Below are 25963 nucleotides of genomic sequence, written 5' to 3' on the forward strand. Positions count from 1 at the left end.
CGGAGTTTGAAGCTTCTCTGCCATGAGTCTATCCACAAATATGTGGACAAGTTTTGGGATTTACATCTCAAGGCTACTGTCTTTCAAAAGATAGACTTCTTCGAGCAAAATCAACAATTCTATGCGGGATTACCAAAAGAGATGACCGAGTATGTCAACTCCCAATGGCTTGGTTCTATCACCAAAGAAATCCACCTCACCATGGTTGGTTCGCGCATCAATTTCCAACAAGGGGCTAGAAGGAATGTCAAGCCCATGGAAAGCAAAGACAAAAGGGGAAAACCAATGCCCAAAATTCTTCCCAAGGCATTCCAACAACAACAACAACAACAACAACAACAACAACAACAACAACAACAATCGGTCCAAGGAGAAGGAAGTTTACAAAGGTAAAAGTAAACTCTCTCCTAAAGAGCTTGAAGCTTTTCCTAAGGACCAAAAATGTTTTAAGTGTGGGGAGCAAGGGCATGGCTATCGTTCTTGCCCCAAGATAAATGCCGGAAATTAGGCTACAATGTTTTCTTTACCAAGCTGGTGTTGAATGCTAGACTGAAAACTTTGAATAAAAGTGGCCCACTTAATATGTCTATCAACTATTAAGCGTTGAGAAAGTAAGTATTTGATACTTTGTTGATCAGCTTTAATGATCAAGTTAGTACCCATTACATAGCGTTTCCAGATTGTGTCCATGCATAGAAATATGGATATTTGAAAAGTACTTCATTGATTTAATGAAAATTCTCATTTTATCCATGCTAAAAAGACTATTAATTTGCATCACATGGTTAATTTGTATATTTTTGAAATTTTGAAGTACCACATGGTATGCCAAGTTGAATAGTCTCTGATATATATCCATGTATGGCAAGTTTCTTTTGGAGGGGGCTATTTGATAACATGATCACACATATGGATTTCTCTTTAGCATATCATCCTCAACATATGACCAAAGCGAAACCATAAATTTGACTACTTTTTCTTTTCTCAAAACCTATGTTTGTGAGAAGGACCAAAGTAATCAATGGGAGAAATACTTACCTTTGGTAGAGTTTTCATACAATAACATGGTTGCATACTTTTACAGGCAAGTGTCCATTTGATGGACCAAGCCTGCACCTATCTTAAAAATGCATCAAAACATTTGCACACTGATGAAAGTAAGGTTGACATTAAGATAGTTTTTAAAAGATAGAAAACGCTATTCAAGCATTACAACAAAATAAAAAATAACCATCAATAAGCATAGAAGACCTTTAGAGTTTAAGAAAGAAAAATAAGTTTTGTTTACATTTTTGAAGGCATGATTATTTCAAACAATAGGAAAGAATTGGAGAGGGAAACCCACGAACAAAAGTTTTATGTTAAATTTGCTAAGAGGTACTATTCTATGTTCCAAATTCTAAAATAATCAATGATACACTAGCTTATAGACTCAAGTTTCTTGACCATTGGCATATACATAATGCATGTTATGTGAGACTACTTAAACCATTTAAGGGTACATCTCCGATGAACCCCATTGAAGAGGATCCTCGAGAGTTTGATAGACAAGATAAGATCTTACAACCTCAGGGTGCTTTTAACACTATGAGACACTTTTATATCCTGCTAAGTGACCAATTTACCGGAATTATCTGAGGAGTTTTAAAATATGTTTTTTAGTGCTATATATTGGCTAATGAATTGAAAGAAATTGACATTTTTTTGGTGGACAAATTCCACCATTTAGCTTACTCTTGCACATCATTTCTCAACATAACTATGTGGAAAAAAGAGCCCTTGTTTTAGGTCCTTTTTCAAAGTTTTCCAACTTCTCCACCGAAAACTCTTATTTGTGAGTTCTAGCATTATCAAGGATTAACCTTAGTAGTTCTCAGCATGTTTTCATGGTTCTAAGGAGAATCACAATTTCATTTTGATATAAGGTCAACAAAATGGAAAAAACACAAGTGTTTATACCTAATTCAATGTCTCAAAAAAATGGTGAGCCTAAAGAATGATAAGTTTTGATCACTAACCTATAGAAATTGTGGAAAAAATTATCTCTTGGGGATGTCTTCTCAGTATGCAAGAGACCGCAAGAAATGACTCTTTTGAGCAAAATGCAGTAGTACATCAACTTTGGAGGATCTCCATAGTCAAAATATGTGATATTTTACAAATTTTCCGTTTTCATTATATGTAGTGGTCCTTGAACTACAATCTCAAGAGAGGATTTCCCAAAAAGAGTCAATCTCCCATGGTAATTCAATTTGTTTCCCAAACCCTCAAAAGATACTTTTATATCCTATTACGTTATCAACCTAGTGTTAAACATGCAGACAATGTTTTGTAAAGTGAAAATGTAAGACATAGGTATGTGATTAAGTTTAGGAATTATCCACATAGAAATGCTAAATGGATGGAGGGCGGCCCAATTAAAGGATTCTTTTCCTTTATTGCAAGATTACAAGTTCCTTTATGGCTTAAATGTAAACTAAGATACCAATATACTAAATGGTCTATAATTTAGTGAAAAATTTACTTTCTCTATATGTGCATTGAATGTTCTTTGTGTGCACTAATATTTTTGAACAAGTTTCTTGATGGCTCCATCACCAAAACTACTTTTACACTTTCCATTTAGCTTAAGAAAGGTATCCTCGCTTAAATGTTGATCCCAAGCAAAAATGAGCTATCTTTCACTTGATCCATGCATAGTTGAGGACTACTATGATTCCAAGCGAGGGGTATGCTATCAAAATTTAATTTTCATGAACATAATAATTTACAATGACCTTTATCATTTTACAAAAGTCTATACTAGAGAGAGAAAGCACAAAAAATGACTATTATATCACAATTTCATTTTGATGAATTTTAAGCTTTACCATGGACTTTCTTCTTTTGGAAATGACTATACTAAGGAGAGAAAACACAAGAAAGCACGTGATGAAGGACAATGAAGCTCGCGAAGAAGTGCATTAATGATGAAAAGATGAATGTCACTTTAAGTGCATGAAATTGTTTCTTAAGATCTCACAAGGACTCTATGAGACTCAAAACATGAAAATGCAGCTTATTCTGGGTGAGAATAGGAGGCAAAGTGAGTAAAAGGGTATCTGGATGAGCATGAGGGGATAACTTGTTTATATACCTCTTCAAAAATCCAAAAGAGGTTAAATCTCCACATTCATGCTCCCATATTTTGGAATCTACCATCTCGTCTTAGAAATTCAAAGTTACAAATTTTTAAAAAGGGGAGAGTTAGTAGTCTTCATTAAGGTGGGCATAACTAACTCATACAAAGTTAGATTGCAAAAGGTGTTTTATCAAAATCTAGCTCTCTTCAAGCTCTAAAAGTTTGTAGAAGAGTTTGATAGTTAATTATGAGATAACATAGGTGATTTGATGGGATTATCATAGACCTTCTAAAATTATAGGAGCCTCTATACGTATTCTATATACTGCTATGCTATAAATATTTGTCTTGTAAAGATCATAACCAAATCCCTATGGATTCAACTCATTTAGTATGCCATATACTTGTATTGAATATTCATTGATGCTTTGATGAAGAGGAGAACGAAATATAATGATCAAGAAGACCGCTAAGTTCCTTGAGTCATAGCCTTTCCAGGTTTCCTTTTTACCAAACAATTAGAAGAGCTCCTTAATTAAATCACATCTTCCTCCCTTATCTGATCCCTTTTCGGATCGTTTCTCCTTCCTTATTTCTCATCGGCATTAGGCCTACCCGGACTAGGTGGATTTCCAGACGCATCTATGGGTTCTCCCATCCGGCCATGATTCACTCCCATCCAATCCCAATTCTAGGGCATTTAATGAAACCGAGCTCAGAATATAGACCAACGGTTATCAATCCTAGCCAAAAGAGACTACCCCTTGTTGCATCCCACATGAGAACACCTACGCTAGAGTTTTTTGAAACACTTAAGACAAATCTCATACTTAAAAGTTCTATGCCATGCTAGGGCTATCCAAGTCACATCTTCTCGATAAAGTTTTAGTCCTAGTTGAAATTTGCATTAGGTTCATTGAGTTATAATCCTTTAATTCCTATATCCTTTTAATATCTACTCAAACAAGACCTTAAGAAAATTATAAATCTCTTGGGAGTTTCAGTTTTTGTCTTGACATAAATTTCAAATTAACCCCATCTTGGGCAACAAATCCAATATTCTTTCTTTGCATCATTTTCCATCCATGGGGCATCTCTAGGGAAAGGATGGGAATTTTATGTTCAAGCAACATGGTCATCACTTTTTTGAATCTATCCCCTTACTCCCCCCATTTGTAATTGCAAAACAAACTTGAAAATAGACAAAGTTGAAATGAACAATGCATATGCTCTCTACCTTTGCCACCATGAGTGGTAAACACAAAACTTTACAATTCACTTTACAATTCACCAACTTGCGATCTTATGTTAAATAATCTTAAAGCTTTCTTTGTTTGATTATGAAAGAGTCAATAATGGTTTATGAAAGAGTAGAACCTTTTAATGAATGGTGGTGTAAGAGTAAAAATGCAAAGTTCCTAAGAGTGGACATGCTCGTGTAGTGAAAACTGTTCATGCAATGGAGTATGAATGATTAACAAATTCTTCTTAAGATGGGATTTAGGCTTACCTCTTCTTCCTTGAGAGGATTGATTATATAGCTAGGAGAGACTTAGAGATTTGGGATTTTTTTAATTGACAAGGGGGGATAATATTACTTGGAAGGGAAATCCTGTTTCAAAGAAAACTCCTTTGATTATAAGAAAATCACCCTTCAAAACCCAACTTCCTCTTGAGTAAATTAGTTATTATATTAATTATATCACATTATACTTTACAGAGAGGATAAAAGAGAGCATTTCTTCATTCAACTTTGAATGCATAATCAAAGAAAAAGTTGTGAGCCTTTCATGAGAGCGTTTCATTTTGGAGAATTATAATGCCTCTTTGAAAATTAAGGTTATTTCCAAAAATTCCAATGCTTAATTGCCTTTGATTGATGGCATTTATCTTTAATAGTAACTTGAAAATGATAAGAAATTGTTACAGGGGTTTAGGGGTAAGTATAGATATTAGACACCATTCATCATGCATTCTATTTAGACAAGTATGATCTCTAGGCACCTATGGATAAATAGAGTGCTTTCTACTCTCTCTAGGCCATATTAGCATGGTACTCTAAAGAACTTGAAATAATAGAATTTGAAATAACATTGTAGTTAGTGGTTAGTTAAGAAAAATCAATAATTTATTTTTCTAAGTAAGAGAAAAGATTGTTTATGGAAATATGAGAGCTTAAGCATGAATTAACTTAGAAAAGTAACCCAATTTTTAAGATGTGGAATAGCAGGAAGATGACAAGAAAACATTACCTTGGTGTATGTATGGTAGAGACTTCTCCTTGGTTTGGGGATTATCCCGGGGAGGTCACCTAATAAAAATGTAACCTATCACGTGAGTTCAACAGAAGGGTATTTAAAGTTCTTGAAACTTACAGAAATATATATATAGAAGGGCATTATTTTTTCAAATTTGGAAAAAACTTACAGATTTCAAAAGAAAAGGGTACATTATATTCCTAACAAAATTCACAGATAAGGGGTTTTACAAACATGTCTTGAACACATGTGATATGGTAGTTTTACACATAGTGAACCCCCCAAGGGGATTATTGAAGAACCTTGTTGACATAGTTGGATCTCTCCCTCTTCACCTTCACTTGAAGACCGCCAATTGTGCTACTTGGAATGGGACAAGGGGGATTCAAGCCGGTATTGAAAGCTTGAGGGTTAGGAGAGAGGAAAGGGAGAGTGTAATGAGAAGAAGAAGATCAAGTTATAGCAAGCTTGTTTAGGGTTTTGGCCATGGCTTCTCTTGAAGAAAGGTGTGTGTGTGAAAGAGGCTTAGCTATGGATTTCCCAAGCTTAATCTCAAGTTTACCCTTGAAAAATGAAGGAGAGAAGTGCTGAATGAATAGAGAAGGCCTCTTTTCATGCTTATTTGTTATAAGAGCCTTTACCCAACCAGATAGATTATCTTCCTTATAAATGAGTTATTTTTACTTATCTTGATAACTTTTCTTCCGTTTCAAAACTTCTTCAACGAGTTACTTACTACCTTAACCTTATCTTCTCTTTCTTTCTCCTTAAGCTAATTCTCTTGAAAGGAAGAAGCCAATAACTCATGTATTGGTTATGCCCATGCCCCCATGATGATGTAAACCGAAGAAGTGTCTCGTGAGTAAACTTTGGTGCTTTGATTTAGCCCAAATTTACCCATTGTTTTTTGTTTTTTAAAGATGATGGCTTAATGCATTGCAAAAGAGTAAGGGCTAGGAGGAGGCCCTTACATATAGGTACATGTAATGCTCCAAAGGAAGAGGTAGACAAGCTTCTCAAAGCAGATTTTATATATCCTACACAATGGGCGAGTTCCATTGTTCTCACACCCAAGAAGGATGAAAAGTGAAGAATTTGTGCTGATTTTGAGCCTCTAAACACAGCCATGAAGAGGGATCCATAACCTCTTCCTTTCACAGATGACATACTCAATTCTATTGCAAGAAGACATGAGAGGTATAGTGTATGTGATGGATTCTCTGGATATTTTTATCCCACCTTGTCTTCAAAAGATCATAAGAAGACCACCTTTATCACACCATGAGGGTGATTTTTTTATTGTGTGCTTCCTTTTGTTCTTATGAATGGCTGTGCTTGGTACTAAAAGTGCATCAATAAGATGTTCTTTCCCTTTCTTGGAAAGTTTACTGAAGGATCTTTTTGATGTCTTTTGTGTTTATAGATCTAGAAAGGATCATTGTACAAATCTTTGGATGGCATTGAAGCAATATAATGAAAGTGGAGGTCAACTCAACCCAAAGAAGTGCCATCTTTCTCAACAAAGAGTGAAGTTTCTGGGGCATACAATCTCCGAGGATGGGATTGAACTAGATTGTGACAAAGTGAAGGCTTTGGTGATCCTCCCATCACCTAAAGATACAAAGAAACTTTCTACTTTTATTCAAAAGGTGAAGTATATATCAAGATTCATTCCTTTATCCTCTACAACAAGTAGCAAGGTTGTATCGTCTACAATGGATAAATGATTGTGAAGAGGTTTTCAGGGCATCAAAGAGTTTCTTGGATCTCTTCCTGTTACACAAGCTCCTAATTGGGATAAAGAGTTTTATGTGAATCCATATAGATTGTGGTAAGCCATGGTAATTAAAAGACCTGTAAGATAATGAGGGTTGCCATATGATGTTCTTTAATAGTCTTCTTGACCAATATGAAATGCACTTGCTTGCTAAACCAGTCTACTATTTTCCATATTCTTGTACTCCCATGTATAGATTTTGGAAATCTAAAGATGAAATGCATGGATATACTTTCCCATGGGGAATTGGGTATAGACAATGTTTGAAGCAAGCTAGTCTGCTTCCCTCTATCATACTTTTTCTTTTGATATACAATGCATTTGGCATCATAGTCTGTTATTTCTACCTTCATTGTCGGAAAATAAAAGTACATATGTACTCCCTCAAGAGTAGCTTGAATCCCTCTATGTCCCACATAAGGTGGGACATGATATTCTTACATAACCTTTTCATGCAAACTATGTGTAACACATTACCTATTGCCATAGAGAAGATAACCATCTTGCAGATTTTATGGTTCCTAAGCCAAAGATAGTGTCCATAGAAATACTCTCTCAGGGAGCTTCTAGGATTTGCAAAGATTGCAACAATTTAGGGGCCTTTTATTTATCATACGTACTCTTTTAACATACTAAGCATTGATGTTCATTGTCTTGAATGTCATGTCACATAGTGGACCACCATAAATAAGTTTCTATTTCTCAAATTGTGGCTTGGATTCTTGAGGCTTGCATAAGGAAGTGCATGTAATTTGTACATAGCTTTCTCACAAAAATTCTTTTCTATACATAGTCATGAACCATGTAGTAGAAATCTATCCTCTAGTGAGAAAGGTTCATGGGTCTTGTAATTCTCTAGGTCATCCTTATTAGTTGCATAGTCCTCAATCATGCTTGTAAGGTCATGATTGTATGCAATACAAATAACATTCATCCTAAGCTGATGTGAGAATGCATCCGCAACTACATTTTCGTTTTTCAAAATGTGAACTATGTGAAATCAAATTAAAAAAGAAACTTATCCCAGCTCATATGCTTTTTAGAAATCTTTCCTTGTATAAGAAAGTGGTTGATATCTTGATGGCCTATTCATATGTTAAAAGGTGTCCCTACTAGCAAGTAGTGCTTCCATGGATCTAATGCATAAAAAAATGCAAGCAAAGATCCCAAGTACTTGTTCTCACAAGTCATTAGAAAGAGGACGGAGTCTAGGAGGGCCTCTTTATTTGCCATGAGATTATGAAAATGATTAACATTTTGACGAATAGATGCATGCCATGTATGCAAGAATGGTGGGCGTGTAAGAGAGGTGTAAAAGTGGTCAAAGGATGCACTTTCCTCCCCAAAAAAGGGGGTGGATAACTTTATGTATTTTGGCCTTTCATAACTCTTACATACAATCTTTGATTGGAGCAGAGATTATAGAACTGTGATCTACACGGACGTCGAGCTCTTTCCATAGATATGTTACATGATATGGTTTTGCCTGGTAAATTTTAAATTTCATTTTGGTGGAAAAATTTGAATTCAAATAAAGTAACAATTTTCCTGTTTGAATTCAAAAGCTGCTCTTTGATTGCTTTCTTAATACAAGAGGTTTGACTCCCTTAAACTACCAAATAAAGAGGCCCTCCTAGACCCCATTCTCTTCCTAATGGTAGTTCGGGACTTTCATAAGCAAAAGGGATGGACTTCTTGGGAATGTATTTCCCCAATGCTATCAACACATGCATCATAGTGGACCTCAAAAGTCTTATACCTACTACATGGAATGTGTAGAGTACCAACCTTTGATGATATCGTGTTGCTATTGAACCTATAAAAGTAAACTTTGACTATACGATAATGAGTACTTTGTTACCATATACATGTGGTAGTGATGTGTGTGAACACACTAGGACTGCCGGGGCATTTTTTCCCTCTTTAGGAGGTTTTTTCCCCCGTGCATTGTATATACGCCCATCACTGTAGGGCTATCTATCTTTCCATAGCACACTAAGTAACACACTCTCTATCGTGTGCCTTAAACTTCCTTCGTCTTCTCTAAGCTGTGTTTCTCCTATTTTCGGGAAGTTTTCACATCAGGTGCAGCAGTTGCCATGGCTGACAACAACAACAAAGATGTGTTCAAGATGTTTGCTGTTGAGGACAGGTTGGATGGGGACAACTACCCTATGTGGGCTTATATGATGCAACATGTTCTTGTGTCAGAGGGTGTCTGGAACATTGTGTAGGGCATTGATGTGCGTCCTGGTTCTGAGGATGTAGGCGATGTTGAGGATGTTGCAGGTTTTGCTGCAAGGATTGCAGCTGTTAGAGTTGTTTTGCCTACGGCAGAACAAGCTCGTTGGGATGTTAAGGATGCGTAGGCTCATGAATTGATTGTGTTGTCTGTGAAGTGCACCATTGTTCCTCACATCCATTCATCAAAATCTACAAAACAGGCTTGGGATATTCTAGCAGGTCTTTATGCAAGCCGCAATGAGGCTATAATTGATTTGCTGCGTAAAGAGCTGGAGTCGAAGATTATGCATGAGGAAGATGATATGGACACTTTCCTTGCTAGTGTCAAGGATATCAATGAGCAACTTATTTCTGCAGGTGAAGTTATTTCAGACAGTTCCCTTGTGCAGACTGTTCTTGATGCCTTACCAGATTCTTACCAGACTTTTGCTAGTACTTGGAGACTTATGACCGAAGGAAATCCAGAAGTTGTCAAGTTTGATGCATTATGCACATTGCTGTTGCAAGAGTCACTGTCCAGAAAAAACAGGACTAGACAGCGTGCAGTTGAACAGGCTTTTATTGCTTCTCAAAGAAAGGGTGGTAACAGCAATGCAGCCACTTCTTATGGTTCTGCTGCTGAGTAGCGTTAAATGGTAACCTTGCATTTGTACTACATTTCTACTCAAATGTATATATTTTTTATCAAAGTTTTAACCTAGTGTTCATTCTCTCTTTCCGTAATAGCCTTTTTCCATACAAACACCTTACCCTTCTCAGATCTTTATGCATTTACATCATATTTCTCTCTTCATGCTAAATGTAAATAGTAAACTTAATTCTACTCTCCTAGTTTTTTTACTGTATATTCTTTTAACTAATTACCTTTACTAATTTAAATAGCTATCTACATCCCATAATTTGTAAATAAATAATTTATGGGCACTTATCTTACCCATCTTCTCTCAAGGGTAGGGTTAACCTTGTAGGCCTTCCCTTCCCCACCACTATGTGACCCAAGTCTTGGATCATTTACTTGTGTTGGTCAACAAATCTTAAATATAATGTATATCCCCAATAAATCAAACTTTATTGGAGCCTACCTCATTTGTTTAAGGTGGATTCTCTTTTGAAAAAGCATGCTACACCTTGGATGCATGCTAAAGGGCCCCCTACAAGGAGACTTGGTTCAAAAGGTGTTTTGGATGCATCTTGAACGCCTTAGCTGGTGGGTATACTTGAGGAACACTCCAAAATCAGCTTAAACACTTTGAGAAGGTCAACTTTGCCTTTTACAACACCCAATTCTGAGTTACAGGCTGAAAGTTATGGTGAAAACAACGTGCCGCGGACACTGTTACTGCAGGTCAAAGTTACAATCAGGTAAACCACAAAGGTGAAAAGTTTTCTTGACTTCTCCAACATTCTAAAATACCAATGGGGAGTTAAAAACCACTTGCATGTGAGGGGTCGGCTCAAGATGCTTCCAGAGACACAACAAGCAGGATGGGGACACTCTGCAGGAGCCACTGGAGGGACATCATGGTGGGGCCCACATACATTATCAACCCTTATGGAGCCTCCACAACCTAAAAGGATATTTTTAATGGAAAAATAAGTCCCTTATTTGCATAATTGAAGGAATGGTCAAAAGGGAACCTAACTATGGTTAATTACCTACCCAAGTCAAGTTTAACCTAACCCAAGGTCTTGTACAGCTATAAAAAGGCCCTTTGGCAAGCACAAAAACACACACACCTACTCCATTGCTGCAAATAAGCTCATCTAAGGTTAGGGAAGCCCTAATCTCTCTCTCCTCTTGTCTCCCTATTCATTTCCTAAGCTCGCTATCATAAGCGGCACCATAGAGAGAGCATCAATATGCTATTGCTACCATTCTCTTGCAAACATTCCTCTTATCATACTCATCCCTAAATAAGGATTGTAGATTCTATATGAGAGCAAGGATATCAAGTTCAATGATCTATCTCATGGTTTGATCAACAAATTGTTGCAATTGGGGTGTCGTCGTCACACTTTTGCTCTAAACGCATGTAAAATTGGTAAGCGTATCTTGACAGCTTCTCATATTTTGTGCTCATTGGGTTGCTTGTTTGTTGAGAAAGTTTTTGTGCACCATGGTGTCTATTTGCTTGGCTTCTCTCCTTATGTTGTGTGTAAGTAAGTCTTGGGGCTGCATAGATGGAGAAGAGCTCTCTATGCATGCCGCCTTATGTGTGTAAGTAGTCTCTTCTTTTGGGAAAGGAAAGGAGTAGTCAAGTATTTGTGCATTATGGTGTTTTGAGTTTTGAGGTTTTGTGCTTGCTTTTTTTAGAAGTATATGAGCACTAATATGGTGAAGGTCAATCTTTGCATGTGAGTTTGTGCAGTGTTCAAAGGGATTGCTTAAGGAGTGTGTGTTGAATGGTTGAAGGGCATTTTGTGTTGAAGCACATAAGGAAGGTGTGAGTGTGTGTGTGTGTGTGTGTGTTGTATATGGTTTGTTTTGGTTTCCTTCTTTCTCCATAAAAGAGGGTGGTGCCCCTAAGAAATATGCGTGTGTAGGGTCTCACGGAGTGATTGTCTGGTGGGAGCCTTGAGTTGAGCCCCATCTCAAAAAATCCGCTCTCATAAAAGTGGTGCCCCCACTGAGGAACTTTCCTAATTGCCTTCTATTCTCCTCATGAACAATAGAGTTGCACCATATGCTTTTCATTTTTCACAACGCATCAGAATTAACATTTGTGTAGATCGCAAATTTTTTTACTAACAACGCATTGTGTTTATGTTTGGAGCAGAAAGACTTGGTGAAATCTTGGCATCTCCAAATCTCATCATTCTTCCATTCATTAATTATGATGATTCATTTGATGTCCATGTTTTTATTTTTTTTTGAGGCAGGGACAAGAGGCGCTTAGATAGCGATTCACTCAAAGGAAACTTTCTTCAAGAGAAAGAAAAAGGAGAACACATTGTCACATGAACCGACCTGGAGCTGCTTCTCCTTTTACACCCATAGCTCATCAATCTGTGCACATCATAATTGCTACAAAATTTAGATTTCAAGCAACCATTAGGAGAATTTTTGGACCCACTCGCCTTAATGAAATTAATCCCTCAATCAACCCTTTTATTTTGCCTATGATAAATTATGAACTAACACTTGATGTATATATTTTCATTTTGATGTGATCACTCATCGTAGTCAAAACTTTGTGGTACACAAGCCTCCTTGTATTGTAAAAATGTCAAGCACTTTTCCTACCTTTCATTCTAAAAATGGTGAGGATGCACAAGAATTTCTGGATAATTTGGAGATGGCACACCTCATCTCTGGGAGGGATCAAGAAGAGGTAAAGCTGCGTGCTTTTCCACTCGTTCTCAAAGGGGAGGCTAAGGCATGGTACGAGGCCTTGCAACCTCAAAACAAAACCAATTGGGAGAGGCTACGCGCAATTTTTCTTGCCAAATTTGGGCAAGGAGATACTCCAGAGGGTCTTTGGAATTGTCTACTTCAACATAAACAGGTATTCTTTGAAGACTACCCATCTTATGAGGCCGTTTTCCTTAACCTATGGGATAGATGGGAGGCTACCTTACAAAACCAAGGTGGTGCACCAAACTTTCTAAAGAAAGATAGGTTCATGGCTGGCTTGTATCCAATTTTGAAGACCAAGGTAGAGTTAAAATTCCCATCAACATTTGAGGAAGCACGTGAGGTGGCCATGGTCAAATTCAAGAAGTTAAATTTTCAAGCACATAGAACAAGGGACCTAAATGAAGTCATTGAGAGGGATTCTTCACCAAGCATGGGAGCACAAGTTAGGGGCTCTCTTGCCCAAACTTCACAAATAGGGGAAGTATCACAACAAGAGATCTTGCAAAGATTAACTCAACAACTAGAGAGTCTCACCTTGAATCTAGTGCAGGGCCTACCCCAACAACGACAACCAAGAGAAGGGAATCGCAATCAACGACGTCAAGCACAAGAGTTGAGATGCTGGAATTGCAACGAAGTTGGTCATGGCATGTATAATTGCCCTCACCCTCGAAGGCTTCCAGGGGACATATACCCTCCTAGACCCCCTCCGCTCATGGTGCAGCAAGAGCATGCTCAAGCCCCGCAAATTCTTCGTCGACCACCACCACCTCCAGTGGCAAACATTCCTCCTGTCCCACCAGTGGAGGAAGAGAGAGGAGTAAACGTCATAAAGCTGGAAGAGGAGATAGAGGTGAGCCCTATACATTTTGATGTTACGCCAGCAGAAAAGCGCACAAGAGCACACAACAAGGATGAAGACACAAGGAATGAAGAGTCAGAACCTGCAAGGAAGGAGAGGAAGAAAAAGTCAAAGAAGGAGGAAGGAGGCAAGAAGCAGAGGTCAAGGCGAAGGGAGATCGGCATCAACGATTTTCCACTAGGAAAGAATATGGAACCCTACAACATCTTAGAAGATCTGCAAACTCAAAAGCCCAATATTTCTTGGCCTCAACTCCTACATCTATCACCCAAGGTGAGAAAGCACTGGTCCAAACTTGTAAGCACAAGACTCCCAAGAAAGAAAGAAAAGGTGACAGTAAAGGCATTGACTTCAAAGCCACAACAAGATGTGGAACCTATTGTAGATGCTTATGTAAGGGGTAGGAAGGTATCCAACGTGTATGTTGATGGTGGAGCACAAATGTGTGTGATCACGGAAAGAGCCATGAATAGACTAGGGCTTGAAATCACTAAATCCTCTAATTGTCAAGCTAGGCTGGCCAACAATGCAAGTGTGAAGTGCCTAGGGATCATCGAGAATGTAAAAGTCTCTGTATGTAATATAGATGCACGTGTGGACATGTATGTTATGCCAGCCAAGGAGGAGGGCTATCCCATCATCCTAGGGAGGCCTTGGCTCATTGTTGTGAATGCAGATCAAAAATGGGGACGAGGACAATTGATTCTCAAAAAGAGGCAACATGTAGTATACGATTGGCATGAAGGAAAGCAGCTCGACATCAACTATGAGACCACGGTTGATGAAGAAAGTGAAGAGAGTTTTGGATCAAGCGACGAGGAAAGTTCAACCACTACATCCAATAGCGAAGAAGAATCATCTTTGGAGGTAATGGGAATCATCTTCAACACATCAAAAACTCCATCAATAGAGGTTGACCCAACAAAGGAGCAAACAAAGGATGACAAAGGTGACCACAAGAACTTTGAAGACTTTGAGAGGATGCTTGCAAAAGATCTTACCCCTGAGGAGAAGCGGTCCTACATCGATATGCTCAAGAGGTATCCCAATTTGTTTATCACTGATTACTCACAAATTAGAGGTGTGGATGTTATAGAGCATGGCATAGAATTAAAACCAGGTACTAAACCTGTGGCTCAAAAGCTAAGGCGCCTAGGAAAAATACAACAAGAGGCACTTTTGACAGAGGTTAACCAACTCCTCAAAGCTGGTTTCATTTACCCTGTGTCTAACTCTGAGTGGGTGTCCCCAATTGTAGTAACTCCTAAAAAGAACGGAAAATGGAGAGTCTGTGTTGACTACAAACCGCTCAATGCTGCAACAAAGAGGGATCATTTTCCTCTTCCTTTCCAAGATGAAATCTTAAACGAAGTAGCCGGCTATGAATGTTACACAGTGTGTGATGGGTATTCAGGGTATTTTCAAATCAGAATAGCAGAAGAAGATCAGTTAAAAACCACTTTCATCACACCTTGGGGTTGCTTTGCCTATAGAGTGATGCCATTTGGGCTCACAAATGCTCCTAGTACCTTTATAAGGTTTACAACTCTTGTCTTTCAGCCCTTCTTTGGAAAGTCAATTAGGGTTTTTATGGATGACTTCTGTATCTATAGTAGCCAAAGACTTCATTGCCAAAAAGTTGAGGAGGGGCTTAGGAGGCTTCATCAATTTGGGGGACAGCTTAATCCTGAGAAGTGTCACATTGCAGAGTCACAAGTGGTATTGCTAGGTCATGTGGTTTCTTTGCAAGGAATTCAAGTGGATCCATCAAAAGTAAATGCTCTCTTGTCACTACAACCACCAACGACAACCAAGGAGCTCATGACTTTCAACCACAAAGTAAGGTACATGTCTCGTTTCATTCACCTTCTAGCGGAAGCTATTGCACCTTTGCACAAGCTAGCAAACAAACCCACATTTGAATGGAGAGAGGAACACGAATTATGCTTTACTGAAGTAAAGGGTATTCTCAACTCTCTTCCAACAATAATGCCACCAAATCCAAAGGATACATATTACATCACGCCAAGTGTAGGAATGGAGGCCATCGGTGTAGTTCTCATGCAAAAAGACCCAAAAACATGCTACATGAGGCCAGTATACTTTGCAAGCAAAGTCATGACTGCTGCAGAGAAGGGCTACACTGATATGGAGAAGGTGGTATTCACAATTATGTTTGCGGTAAGAAAGTTCCAATCATATCTCTTACCTACACCATTTGTCATTCTCACCATGGAAAACAATTTACCATATGTTGTGCAACACATGAGCCTCTAATCTAGGATAGCCAAGTGGGTTCTAGAACTTCAAGAGTTCGAATACACTTTTCTTGTGGAAGATAGCACAAGGGCAGGTCTTGCAGACATTCTCACATACAAAGTGAGAGAAAGGAAAGAGTCACCAAAGGCAGGAGACAACGCTACACCACAAAATAATGAGGAGGAGATGGACAATGCACACATTTTGTGCTTTGATGGAGCTTACCGACGACAACACGATCAGGCAGCAGGGGGGGTTCTTATTCTAAGTCCACAAAGGGAAGTTCTTGTTAAGAAAGGTATCACCTTGGAAAATGTTCATTCTAATAATGAGGCTGAGTATGTCACCTTAAAGTTGGGGCTTGAAGAATGCAGAAAACTTGGCATCGAAAGACTTATAATAAGAGGTGATTCCTTACTAGTTATTAGGCAAATCCAAGGGATATGGAAGTGCAAGAACCCTACTCTAGTGGAGTGGCTTAGACAGGTGAAGGCTTTGATAAAGAACTTTGAAGCTACACAGGTACAGCATGTTGTGAGAACCCTCAACAAGGAAGCAGATTATCTCGCCAATGAGAAACTTCAGATCATGGTGGGAGGTGTGAAGCTCTACGAACCAAAGTACCAAGGCCAAGAGGAATTGAAGGACATCATATTTTTCCTCCAAACTGGTGAGTGCCCTAAACACTTGGATAAAGTGCAAAGGCATAGATTGGTAAAAAAGGCAACTCCTTACCAACTCATAGGAGATGATCTATATCATAAAGGGAAAGATTTAGTGCTAAGAAGGGTGCCCTCTGTTCAAGAAATAGAGAGAATCCTCTTTTCATTCCATGATGATGTATGTGGGGGTCATTTTTCTCATGATATTACAAACAGGAAGATTTTACAAGCAGGGTTTGTTTGGCCAAGTCTACACCGTGATGTCCAGCATTGGTGTAAGTCATGCAAAGGTTGTCAGATTGCTAGAAATCGACGACTCACTTACGAACCTCGAGTTCCAATAATTTCGTATGGTCCTTTTGAGAAGTGGGGTGTGGATGCAATAGGCCCCTTACCTCGCACATCTACCGGGAAGGTCTTCATCATTGTGGGAGTAGATTACATGACACGATAGGCAGAGGCAGCAAGTACAACACGAATTACAGCCGAGGAGGTATCAAAATTTATCTTTGATCACATATGTAGTAGATTCGGCACACCATTAGAGATTTTGTCAGATCGTGGTCCAAGGTTTAGAGCAGAGCTCCTAGATAATCTTTTGGCAAAGTTAAAAGTCAAACATTTGCATTCTACACCTTACTACCCTCAGTGCAATGGGTTGGTTGAAAAGGTGAATGGAATGATATGTAAGATCATTTCTAAGCAGGTTGCAGATCGACCAAACAACTGGGATCGTCATTTGACCACAGCTCTATGGGCATACAGAACATCTTTCAAGGTATCCACTCAATTCACTCCTTTTCATTTGGTATATGGACAGGAGGCACTCCTTCCTATTGAGGTGGAGATTGCAAGCCTACACATTCTCTCACGGGGAGCAAAGAGGCCAAAAGAAGCTTTGTAGGAAAGAATTTTAGATCTTCAATGACTTGAACTTGATAGAGAAGAATCCATGGACTATTACATTGCCCAAGCCACAAGCCAAAGGGACAAAATCAACAAGAAGCTCAAGGGGAAAGGATTGAAGGAGGGTATCTTGGTTCTTCGCTATGATAACCGACTTGATACTCGACTTGACAAAAAGTTTTTGCAAAGATGGGAGGGACCTTTCATGATAAAGACAAAGTTTGGGAATGGTAGTTACAGATTAGCAGATTTATCAGGAAAACTCCACAAGACCAGAGTCAATGGATGGAGATTAAAGCCCTACTTTCAACGTATCAATCCGTTGATAGGAAGTCATCTACCTACATTGTCTAAGCTCCAAATTGGCATGGCTCCCTTCGGTTTGGCAAATGCTCCACCTATTTTTAAAGCTTTGATGTGCAAAGAAGAACCAGCCTTGGAATCTCAACATACCCAAGGCAACCCTCTCATCTCCGATTTATGGGATTGAGGTAATGAAAAGCAGGTCTAATGGAGTAAAAGAGTGTATATCACTCCTCCTTTTTTTAGAAAAAAAAGAAAAAAAGAAAAAAAAGAAAAAAAGAAAGAAAAGAAAAAAAAAAGAAGAAGAAGAAAGAAAAAACTCTTTTGTTTCATCTAGGAGCATGAATGATCCTAGATGAAGGGGGAGGGCTAATATGAGTAGCGTTAAATGGTAACCTTGCATTTGCACTACATTTCTACTCAAATGTATATATTTTTTATCAAAGTTTTAACCTAGTGTTCATTCTCTCTTTCCGTAATAGCCTTTTTCCATACAAACACCTTACCCTTCTCAGATCTTTATGCATTTACATCATATTTCTCTCTTCATGCTAAATGTAAATAGTAAACTTAATTCTACTCTCCTAGTTTTTTTACTGTATATTCTTTTAACTAATTAACTTTACTAATTTAAATAGCTATCTACATCCCATAATTTGTAAATAAATAATTTATGGGCACTTATCTTACCCATCTTCTCTCAAGGGTAGGGTTAACCTTGTAGGCCTTCCCTTCCCCACCACTATGTGACCCAAGTCTTGGATCATTTACTTGTGTTGGTCAACAAATCTTAAATATAATTTATATCCCCAATAAATTAAACTTTATTGGAGCCTACCTCATTTGTTTAAGGTGGATTCTCTTTTGAAAAAGCATGCTACACCTTGGATGCATGCTAAAGGGCCCCCTACAAGGAGACTTGGTTCAAAATGTGTTTTGGATGCATCTTGAATGCCTTAGCTGGTGGGTATACCTGAGGAACACTCCAAAATCAGCTTAAACACTTTGAGAAGGTCAACTTTGCCTTTTACAACACCCAATTCTGAGTTACAGGCTGAAAGTTATGGTGAAAACAACGTGCTGCGGACACTGTTACTGCAGGTCAAAGTTACAATCAGGTAAACCACAAAGGTGAAAAGTTTTCTTGACTTCTCTAACATTCTAAAATACCAATGGGGAGTTAAAAACCACTTGCATGTGGAGGGGTTGGCTCAAGATGCTTCCAGAGACACAACAAGCAGGATGGGGACACTCTGGAGGAGCCACTGGAGGGACATCATGGTGGGGCCCACATACATTATCAACCCTTATGGAGCCTCCACGACCTAAAAGGATATTTTTAATGGAAAAATAAGTCCCTTATTTGCATAATTGAAGGAATGGTCAAAAGGGAACCTAACTATGGTTAATTACCTACCCAAGTCAAGTTTAACCTAACCCAAGGTCTTGTACAGCTATAAAAAGGCCCTTTGGCAAGCACAAAAACACACACACCTACTCCATTGCTGCAAATAAGCTCATCTAAGGTTAGGGAAGCCCTAATCTCTCTCTCCTCTTGTCTCCGTATCCATTTCCTAAGCTCGCTATCATAAGCGGCACCATAGAGAGAGCATCAATATGCTATTGCTACCATTCTCTTGCAAACATTCCTCTTATCATACTCATCCCTAAATAACGATTGTAGATTCTATATGAGAGCAAGGATATCAAGTTCAATGATCTATCTCATGGTTTGATCAACAAATTGTTGCAATTGGGGTGTCGTCATCACACTTTTGCTCTAAACGCATGTAAAATTGGTAAGCGTATCTTGACAGCTTCTCATATTTTGTGCTCATTGGGTTGCTTGTTTGTTGAGAAAGTTTTTGTGCACCATGGTGTCTATTTGCTTGGCTTCTCTCCTTATGTTGTGTGTAAGTAAGTCTTGGGGCTGCATAGATGGAGAAGAGCTCTCTATGCATGCCGCCTTATGTGTGTAAGTAGTCTCTTCTTTTGGGAAAGGAAAGGAGTAGTCAAGTATTTGTGCATTATGGTGTTTTGAGTTTTGAGGTTTTGTGCTTGCTTTTCTTAGAAGTATATGAGCACTAATATGGTGAAGGTCAATCTTTGCATGTGAGTTTGTGCAGTGTTCAAAGGGATTGCTTAAGGAGTGTGTGTTGAATGGTTGAAGGGCATTTTGTGTTGAAGCACATAAGGAAGGTGTGTGTGTGTTTGTGTGTGTTGTATATGGTTTGTTTTGGTTTCCTTCTTTCTCCATAAAAGAGGGTGGTGCCCCTAAGAAATATGCGTGTGTAGGGTCTCACGGAGTGGTTGTCTGGTGGGAGCCTTGAGTTGAGCCCCATCTCAAAAAATCCGCTCTCACTGCGAGTGGCAAAAATTATGTTCCTAATGCTTCTGTTGGCAGCAAGTCGTCTGGAAATTCTGGTGATAAGGGCAAAAAGAAGATGCGTTGCCATTATTGTAAAGCCAATGATCACTTGATCAAGTCGTGTCCTAAGTTGAAGGCCAAAGAGGCTAAGAAGAAAGAGGGTGGTTCCACTGCAAATGCTGGTTCCACTACAAATGCAACCATTGTTGAGTCTTCTATGAAAGGAGACTGTGTTGCTGATGTTGATGCAGAATGGGCTTTTAGCGCAGAGTGCACTTACAATCGTGCTGTCCATGATCCATGCTTGTCAGTTGCTGCAGATTCACATGTGTGGTATTTCGACAGTGGTGCTACAAAGAACATTACCTCACATCGTGAATTGTTTACCTCTCTTGAGTCTTCCCCTCATGGGGATTCAGTCACTTGTGCCAACAACGCCTCTTATCTAGTTCAGGGAGTTGGAAAGATTGTGCTCACTGCTGCTAATGGCAGTTCTTTCACACTTGTTGATGCACTTTATGTACCTGGGATCAAGAAGAATCTCTTGTCTGTATCCGCACTTGCTAGACTTGGACTTATAGTCAAATTTGTGGGTGACAGATGTACAGTTCATGATCTCAGTTTTGGTGAAAAAATTGTTGCATCTGGGCTTTTGTGCCGTGGGCTGTATAGGCTCACTTTGTATGACAAGTGTGGAAAAACTTTTGCAAGTGCTGTTGCAGATTCAAGGGTATTTCAGATGCAAAACTTTGGCATGCATGTTTTGGTCATCTGAATTTTGCCAGTTTGCTGCGTTTGCAGAAATCTGATATGGTTGCTTCTTTGCCGCCTCTTGAAGCACATGTCAAACATGTTTGTGAAGGCTGTATTTTGGGTAAGATGTAGCGTTCTAAATTTCCAAAGGATGGTTCAGTTTGGGCCACATGCAGGTTGCAGCTTGTGCATAGTGATGTTTGTGGGCCCATGCAAACTCCGTCCTTGGGCAATTACCTCTACTTTGTGACTTTCATTGATGATTACTCCAGGCATGCATGGGTATTTCCGCTTAAAGTGAAGTCCGAAGTTTTTATGTGCTTCAAACAATTTCTGGCTATGGCTGAAAATGTCTCGAAATGTACTATGGGCACCCTCCGTTCCGATCGAGGGGGGGGAGTATATGTCTCATGAATTTAATGCATTTTTGGCTAGTTGTGGGATAAAACACCAATGTACAGTGCCTTATACACCTCAGCAAAATGGTGTTGCTGAGAGAAAAAACAGGTCACTGACGAAAATGGCACGATGTATGGTCAAAAGTCAAGCTTTGCCGCATTCTTTTTAGCTTGAGGCCATCATGTGTGCCACTTATGTACTTAACAGGTGTCCTACAAAAGCTTTGCAGTCTATTACTCCATATGAAGCATGGCATGATAGAAAGCCTTCTATTGAGCACATGCGTGTTTTTGGCTGTTTGGCATATGCTTTGGTGCCACAAGTGCATCGTAGAAAATTGGATGATAAGGCTGTCAAATGTATTTTTGTTGGTTATAGTGCTGAAAGAAAAGGTTACAGGTTGTATCATCCGCAAACAAAACGTATTCTGGTTTCTCGAGATGTAGTGTTTGTGGAAGATTCTGTTCAGCCCTTGCTGTCATGTACTAGAGACAGTAATGTAAGCTCACAAGACATTTATGACACTTTGTTGCCTCTTTTCAGTGGTGGAAATATGAATGTAAGTTCCAATGAGGCAAATGTACAGCCTATGGGGGTTTTTGAAAATGTTCTAGATCAGCTTATTACTGATGCAGATGTACATGATGTACTTGATGAGGAAAGGGCTGAAAATGAGCAAGCTAGAGGTATGCCAAAATGGCTGGTGCACACTTTGCGTGACAGTAAATTGGATGCACCTTTGTCTAGTCGTACTCGTTCAGGCTCCCATGCATCTTATGCATCAGATTGTTATGCTTTGGTTGTGTCTAGTTTACATGATGTTGAGGAGCCTCTATCTTTTGATGAAGCACAGAATTCAGAAAATTGGATGGCTGCCATGCAATCTGAATATGATGCACTTATAGAAAATGACACATGGACTTTATGTGATTTGCCGCCTGGAAAAAAGGCCATTGGTACGAAGTGGGTTTACAAGTTGAAACGTAAGCCGGATGGTGAGATCGATCACCATAAGGCTCGACTTGTTGCAAAGGGTTATGCACAACAAAAAGGCATAGATTATGAAGAGACTTTTGCTCCCACTTGTCGTATGAATACTGTGCGTTTTCTACGTGCATTGGCAGCTCATTTTGGTTGGGATGTACATCAATCAGACATTGTTACTGCTTTCTTGAATGGTGACATATTTGAGGAAGTTTATGTAACGCAGCCTCGCGGTTTTGTCATAAAAGGACAAGAGGACAAAGTGTGCAAATGTAACAAGGCTTTGTATGGGTTGAAGCAATCTCCTCGTGCTTGGTATGAGAAAGATGACACTCATTTGGTCAAACAAGGCTTTCGTAACAATCCAACAGAAAGCACATTGTATGTAAAGCGTGAGGGTGATGTACTTCTCATTGTGGTTCTTTATGTTGATGATTTGCTGATCACTAGAACAAATGAGAGACATATTGCTGAATTTAAAGCTGATTTGAATGCTACTTTCAAGATGAAAGATTTGGGGCTGTTGCATCATTACTTGGGTATACAATTTAAGCAGTGTGATGGTTGTATTGCCTTGTGTCAGAAAAGTTACATAGAGACGTTGCTATGTAAGTTTGGACTTGAGAATTACAAACCTATTGCCACTCCCATGGAAACAGGTTTGAAGTTGAGTCTACATGATGCTGGTGATCCTACTGATGTCACTCTTTATCAAACTGCTGTTGGCTGCCTCATTTATGTACCCAACACGAGGCCGGATATTCAGTTTGCAGTCGCACAGGTCAACAGATTTATGCATAGTCCAGGGTCTAAGCATTGGCAGGCTGTCAAGAGGATTTTCCGCTACCTTAGTGGCACTTTACATCTTGGCTTGTTTTATCCCAAGGGGGGATGATTGCCGCTAGACTTACATTCTTTTTCAGACTCAGATTGGGCTGGTTGTTTTGACACGAGAGTGTCCACAAGTGGTTTTTGTTTCATGCTTGGCAGCTCATGTATATCATGGTTGAGCAAGAATCAACCTACTGTGGCCACTTCGAGTTGTGAGGTTGAGTACAAGGCAGTCTTCACAGCTACGGTTGAGTGTGTATGGCTCAGACGCCTTATGGCTGATTTGGGTGTTGGACAGGACACTGCCAACACTATCTACACTGACAGTCAGAGCGCACTGGCAGTTGCGAGGAACCCAGTTTTTCATGCTCGCACAAAGCACATTGAGGTGCATTACCACTATGTCAGGGAGAGGCTCTCAGCAGGAGAGATCAGCTTGGCTTACGTTCCAACACATGACAACCTTGCAGATCTTTTCACAAAGGCATTGTCTCGTGAGAAGCTTGAAGCTTTTCAAAAAGCTTTGGGCTTACTCCCCTTTGTGGACTGATCCTGTCCTCAGGGCATGACACTTCCCTTTACTCATGTGCCAACTCTTTTTCACCGCATCACTCTAGGGGGATTTGTTACCATATACGTGTGGTAGTGATGTGTGTGAACACACTAGGACCGTTGGGGAATTTTTCCCCTCTTTAGGAGGTTTTTTCCCCCGTGCATTGTATATACGCCCATCACTCTAGGGCTATCTATCTTTCCATAGCACACTAAGTAACACACTCTCTATCGTGTGCCTTGAGCTTCCTTCATCTTCTCCAAGCTGTGTGTGTTTCTCTGCAACCCTAATTCCAACATACTTTACTAAGTAGCATGCCGGCATGAAAAGACAAGTCAGAATGTGGCACTAAGAAGGAACCTACACGAAAAGTGGATGAAGACATAATCATAAAATTAACCAAGACGAAACGTGCAAGAAGGGTCTTTCTATACAAATAATTATACACTTGTGGTAGAATTTTATTATACAACACACACACACACACACACACACACACACACACACACACGTGTGCACCACATTGTAAGACCTACATTTTGTAAGAAAGAGGAGGAGAAGATACATGAGCCTTTAGAGAAAGTAGCTATCCATTACCACTACCTCCAAGATATTGGGCCACATTTTTGTACCTGTTCTTAGAATGTTGCATTGGAAATGCCAAAAATATTATCACCTAGCTCCCTACAAAAGAAAAATTAATACTACAAAAATGTTAAAATCATCAAGGAAACAATAAGAAAAAAAAAATTTGAAAAAATAATCGTCAAAGTGTCTTCATGGTGTAAAAGTATCTTACGTAAGAGTGAAAAGTCTTTTGATTTTAAATACTTGTTTGGTGGAAGGAATCTAGGGGGGAGAAAGTGGAGCTATATTATGTGGTTGCCAAGCGTCTTGTCAATGGTCGCATCTAGTGGAATTTGTGAGCAAAATTGGCCCTCTTTTACTTTATTTCACTTAAAGAAAAGAAAGAAAGTGGAGCTATTCTATGTGGTTGTTAGGGTCTTGTCATTGGATGCCTCCAATGAAAATTAAGAGAAAAATTGGTCCTCTTTTACTTTTGTGCACAAAAACAAAAGAAATTGATTGAGTTTAAAATGAGCTAAGAACTTATTTTACATCTTTTTCAACATGCAACTAATTCACAAGCCTACAAGGATAGACACATGAGCTATAGAGAAAAACTTTGGATGTTTCTAGACCCGCAAAACGATTGCAAGTGAATCCCACTCTAATGATGAAGTTGAGTGGTATTTGGAAGATGTGGATACATAGCATTGAGATGTGGGGAAGTGTATGATATGGTGCCTATGATTGATACTCCAGATGATGTATGAGAAAATTTTTATTGCGGTAGAGAGCTATGTTTTGTAATAATGATTATTATCTTCTTTTAACTACACTTGTGTAACACTTTGGTATATGATGGTTTAGAGATGCACGCTCCATTTTTGTAATGACTTAACACTTTTTTATATGATGGTTTAGAGATGCACGATCCATTTTTGTAATGACTAACACTTTTTTCATGATGGTTTAAAGATGCACTCCATTGTTGTAACGATTCTACAGCCATAAAATGGTGATAAATGCAACATATCATGAATTATGTAATCCTTTTGGTGTCAAAAATCTCTGTCTCTCTCTCTCTCTCTCTCTCTCTCTCTCTGTAATACATTTGATTAGACAAATTACAATGATTTGGTTCTCACAAATGGTGAGCTTTTACTAAAGAAGAGGCTTTTATATCAAAAAGGCCTAGTTTAGCTCTTGGGTGTAATCTCCCATGATATCTAATATACACAACTCATTTGTGACCATGGACCTACCCAAACATGCTTCCAATATATTCTCTTTCTCCAAGGGACCAAGTTTATATTGCTAGTTTGTGCTAAAATCTAGCATTCTTAGCTTCTAACACCTTGAAAAATGAGGATACAATGAATGTATGACCTCTCCTTGGCTGGCTAGCTCTACACATTGAGTTATCAATTAATCAAGGATTTTTGTCTCCTTTGGGAGATAGGAAAATCTCTTTTTGCACAAAGGGTCCCTTTAATTTACCCCTCAAGCTTAAACTCGCTCCATTTAGCTTCCTTTACCCACCCCTTCCATGCTAGGAGAATCATTCCAATGTGCTTTGTGCCAGAAAACTGCAAGTCAGATTGTGTATTGCAAGTCAGATATCTTCAAAGAAGGGGACCTCCTTATACTACCACAAACCCTACAAAGTGTGTGCCACACAAAATGGTATGGGTACAACTCTTTCTCTTGCTTGTAGCTCAATAGCTCTCTATTATGGTTTGACTCTTCCTCTTGGGACCT

Source organism: Adiantum capillus-veneris, chromosome 7, assembly GCF_014529385.1.
Source record: "Adiantum capillus-veneris isolate H3 chromosome 7, ASM1452938v2, whole genome shotgun sequence".
Taxonomy (NCBI): Eukaryota; Viridiplantae; Streptophyta; class Polypodiopsida; order Polypodiales; family Pteridaceae; genus Adiantum; species Adiantum capillus-veneris.